This window comes from Tachysurus fulvidraco, chromosome 22 (genome assembly GCF_022655615.1).
Source record: "Tachysurus fulvidraco isolate hzauxx_2018 chromosome 22, HZAU_PFXX_2.0, whole genome shotgun sequence".
NCBI lineage: Eukaryota > Metazoa > Chordata > Actinopteri > Siluriformes > Bagridae > Tachysurus > Tachysurus fulvidraco.
In genome coordinates this window covers 6,468,709-6,474,102 of record NC_062539.1, presented here as the reverse complement: position 1 = coordinate 6,474,102, position 5,394 = coordinate 6,468,709, and positions in this window count along the sequence as shown.

Sequence of the window (5,394 nt, the reverse complement as noted above, 5' to 3'; positions counted from 1 at the left end):
TGCTTTGTTTATGCTCTGAATTTTGAATGCAGTTTCCTAATGGCTCAAAATGACACATATATACATCATGATTACATTGAACCTCTAAGCTTCAGGTGTTCTATTCCTGCTTCCTATATGGGTGTGTGGATTGCACCTTCTCCTAAGTCTCAAGACACGCGTTGTACTGTAGGCTGATTGGCTTCTCTAACTTGTCTGCAGTGTGTGTGTGTGTGTGTGTGTGTGTGTGTGTGTGTGTGTGTGTGTGTGTGTGTGTGTGTGTGTGTGTGTGTGTGTGTGTGTGTGTGTGTGTGTGTGTGTGTGTGTGTGTGATTGTGCCCTGGGTTGTGCCATGAGTTCCCACCCATCCAGGCTCCATGTTCCCATTGACCCTGTGTAGGAAAAGCAGTACAGCAAATCTACAGATATAATTTCTTCTTCATCATCATTGAACTTATATGTGGAAGAGAGCAAACAGAGCTTTCCTGTGACTCAACAGTGTAGCAACAGTTTGAAAACCTTCAAACCTTAACCTTCACCACCTATCGGTAGCTGGTGTATAACTGGAGATCTGGCTGCTATGTGGGAATTGGAAAGTAGCCAACTTAGGAACTGACAATCATCTTTGTAATGTAAACATCCTAAGCATCTGACCTGAGGAAAATCATGCAAAATAGCTATTATTTTTAATGTCTGAGCTTCCACCGTTAAATCTTTTCATACCGTCGGGATTGTCCCCAAAGTGAGGTGCATTGCTAGGTGTCTGGGTGAGATAAGGAATAATCTACGATGTCTTGATGCGATTCTACTTGATCTTTTACAAAGCCTGTAGTTGGTTCTTTTGCTCTAACATTATCAGGGTTTTATTCCACAGCAGTAGGTTTGTCATTAGTTACAATTTATTTTTATGTATTAAGAGCGACACGTGCTTTTGAACGTTTTACAGCTAAACATCTGTAAACAAGACTTGGTTCCTGTTATCACTTACGTTATGACAGCAAGAAAAATCCTGCCTCGTTTCCTTTGTCTTAAAAGTGATAAAACAATCGGACACAAATGAAAACCGAGATTATCGTGTTGTCAAGTGCCATGTCTTAACTTGGAATATTAAAGTGCTGAAACTGGAGACTCCTTCCATTAACGGTAAATAATAATCTCTACATGACATTTCACCATGATAGGGTTTTCTTCACTAAATGTTTAATTAAAAAAATGATGATTTAAAAACATGGTGTATTAAAACAATCATATTATAATACTATACTGTAGCTGTGATTTGAATTACAGCCAATACTATTGTAAGAGTTCCTGACCAATCAGATTTAAGAATTCAGCAGCAGCATGGTCTCAGGTGAAGATGCTCTGAAGTCAGGCGTTGACTCGGTACAGAAGGATGAAAATCCTGTCGAAAGCACTAATTAAACTAAACCCCATTAATAACCACTTCCTAAAGTTATATTCAGTTTATTTATCTATAGCCATTAGCAAGAATCCAAAGAATATCAAACTTTTTCAAACAGCTCCTTCCTTTTCTGGGGGGTTATTTAGCCACTGAGGCGTCTGTTAGAAAACGGCTTATATCTGCTACAGAGAGCATCACTTGGCCCACATACGATACGTGTGTGTGTGTGTGTGTGTGTGTGTGTGTGTGTGTGTGTGTGTGTGTGTGTGTGTGTGTGTGTGTGTGTGTGTGTGTGTGTGTGTGTGTGTGTGTGTGTGTGTGTGTGTGTGTGTGTGTGTGTGTGTGTGTGTGCACGGGTGTGCGTATTTCCTGCACTCCAGTTGAAGAAGAATCACTTTGATCCTGGGCATGAAATTCCTCTGGTACAGAAGAGCCGATCCGCGCCGTAGGGGTTTGGGTCTGGACGTATATCGGATGTTTGATGTGAACGTACACGAGCACAATTGCGCTCTAGCAGCAAGGAGCAAAGAGTCAGATACAAAAAATAAATAAAAAATTTGGGTTCAGCTTAAGTCTGTTAGCTTTTCCCAGTCCTGTAACATTTCTGTTTTTGTTGTCAGGTATGACTATTTTAAATTCCATCTCTCTACGTCATTTCTTGTAAACAGAGCTCACACACACACACACACACACACACCAAAATAATCACAGTGCTTTATTCGGTATATAGCGGCAATTTTCTGGCTAGAACACTTTTCTTTCTTGTCATCGACAGATTGAATTTTTTCCCCCTCACTTGTTCTCCGTACCAGAGTGGATCTTTTTTTTCTTCTTCCTCTTCTGTTTTCTTTGTTTGCATAGAAATGCTCTCACAACTTTTTACTTTTAAATAGTTTTACTCTCGGCTATTATCCAACTATCATTTCAGTCATTTTTCTTACTGTGGAACTCCTCTGTTCATGCGTCCCGTCTTTCTCGTTCTCTCTCGGTCAATGTCTCCTTTGGAATCTTTTAAGGCTTTTATTCACACAATCTCTTACTCATTTATTCTCTGGAGAAATATTTTGTTTATCTTTCTCTTTCGTTTCCCATCAGGTCTCTATGTCCTTTTCTAATTTCCTTCACCTCTGCTATTCTGCATTCGGTCTATACATTTTTCCCTATGTTTCCTTCATCGGCTGATGCTTCCTAAATTGCTTCCTTCTACTCGCCATCCCACATCCCACTCCATCGGTAGTCCTTGTTATTCAAAGATCCATATATGCCCCAGCAACATGTGAAAAAATTCAATTTTCCCTCTGGTGAAGTGTAACCTCTGCATTGATGTGCAGTCCCATGTTTTGGTTGCCTAGAAACCAAATTGGGGGCACGGTGGCTTAGTGGTTAGCACGTTCGCCTCACACCTCCAGGGTTGGGGGTTCGATTCCCGCCTCCACCTTGTGTATGTGGAGTTTGCATGTTCTCCTCGTGCCTCAGGGGTTTCCTCCGGGTACTCCGGTTTCCTCCCCCGGTCCAAAGACATGCAAGGTAGGTTGCTTGGCATCTCTGGAAAATTGTCCGTAGTGTGTGTGTGTGTGTGAATGAGAGTGTGTGTGCCCTGTGATGGGTTGACACTCCGTCCAGGGTGTATCCTGCCTCGATGCCCGATGACCCCTGAGATAGGCACAGGCTCACCGTGACCCGAGAAGTTCGGATAAGCGTTAGAAAATGAATGAATGAATGAATGAAACCAAATTGACCAGGCTAAAAAGCCATATCTAAAATACTGTTATTATTAATAAACTAGTAAGCTAGTTAGCTTGCTAAGTGAAGTAATAATGACACAAATGAGTATAATTTCCACTCAGCCATCTAAATCCTTTTTTGGATTAAATGAAATGAACCTACAGAGATGTGGGGATTTCGGTCTAGTTGAATTATGCAATGTCAGTCGTTGTGTCTGGAAATCTGTAATGGCTCCGCTGTGCTGTACCTTAGCACGCTGGATTGTGTTTCTGTTGTAGCCTGTGGGAAAAGTGGTATTGAGCTTTTGATTATCAAGACTTTCCAGGAGGGACACTTTTAGACGCATCATCTCGTGCCAAACCAAACTGAAACCATGTGACACTTCAGGGGGATTTTCTGGTGTTACATACGCTGTGGTCATGTAACCTGCTATTACTGATCAAGCGTAATTTGAGTAGCCACACATACTGTACACATACATGAAGTGCTTTATAATAAACAACAAACCAACTATCGGCGTATTAAAATGAAGTCTATGAAGTATATTGCTACCTAGCAATTTAAACAGAGATCTTGTGTGACTGAAATCCAAATTTTAGAATTGCTAAAAACGAATTTCAAAATGAATTTCTCTCTGATGATTTAAAACCACACTATTCAGTGTGACCCAGATGAGTTTGGATTCCCTTTAAAATCAGCCTGGTGTCCCATCCAGGGCATGTTCCTGCTTTACTTTGATTGTTCCTATGATAAACTCTGCATTCACAGATATAGTGTCACTAAAATTTAATGAAAGCAAGTGAAATTCAATAGGAAGGTTTTTTTTTCCTTGCCTTACACCTCCAGGGTTCGGTCCTGTCTCTACCCTGTATGTGTTTTCTGTGCTGGGGGATTCATTTGGCTTCTTTGGTTTCCTCCCCAGTCCAAAGACATTTGTTGTGGTCTGACCGGCATCTATAATTTGTTCATAGTGTCTGAATGGTTGTGAAAGTGTGTGTGATTGTGCTCTGTAACAGGTTAGCACCCTGTCCAGGGTGTCCCTGACTTGTGCCCTGAGTCCCTGGGATAGACTCCAGGCTCCCTGCATTTCTGTGTAGGATAAGAAGAAGAACATGGATGGATGAATGGAAGGATGGATGGATAGCCTAGGTACCATATCTTCTTATCAAATATATTAAATGTCCATGCTAATGAGTGAGTTTGATTAGACTTTCTACATTTCTAACTTTATTCATATGCAATCTAGCAAATTATTTGTAGTCATTTTTCTAACCTAATATCAAAACGTTCCATTTCATAACAAAGAAGCAGATAGTATTTATCAGGTGACTTGTACTTGTACTCGAAACAATACCTAATATCCTTTTGAAGTGCAAAATCTGAAAATTGGACTTGTTTGCATGCAGTAGTTTAGTTTTGAATTCTAAATGTGACTTTGTCTAAAAAAAAGTTTACTACATCACATTTGTATGCATTTATGGTGAAGCGTCAATGACTCAGAAAATAACAATGTTTTATGATAAACGTTCTTCAGTGATGCGACTTTTTTTTCACGGTCGCTGCGTCTTTCACGGATAAGGTGCCGGATTGGAGAAGATAAATGTAGAGCGTGGGGAAAAGCGGAGAGCTAGAATTAAGTGCATTATAATGAGAATGTGGGAGTCGGAGTGTTGTTTCCGGTGTTGTGTGATGTTCATGTGTACACTAAAGTTTTTGATGCTGAGATTAGAGTGAATAGAAAAAAGGCAAAGTTAAGAAGCCAAAATTTTCACTTGGATTGTTTTTTTTATTATTATATGCTAAAATGTGGCTTATATATTATGTTGGGAAGCTATGTGAGCCGAGTGCCTTTTGTTTCAGGAGCCCTGCATTTTTGTTTGTTTGTCTTTTCTTCCATTAACTGCAATTGGATTGCTTTATTTTACTCAGTTAAATACTTTGTTTTATATGTTTGTCTTTCGTTGTTCCACTTTTTTTTAATGTGCATTTGTAGTGACAATACCAATGTACCAATAGTTGTAGTCACAGATAACATTGACACAGGTACTGTACGGTGATCATAATTCTGCCTAGTCTTACTGTGTGTGTTATTAGCTTACTTTACTGTTATTAGCTTACTTAACTGTGATTAGCTTGTTTTACTGTGATTAGTGTGCTTTACTGTGATTAGTGTGCTTTACTGTGATTAGCTTGCTTTACTGTGATTAGCTTACTTTAATGTTATTACCTTACTTAACTTTGATTAGCTTACTTTAATTTGATTAGCTGTGATTAGCTTGCTTTACTGT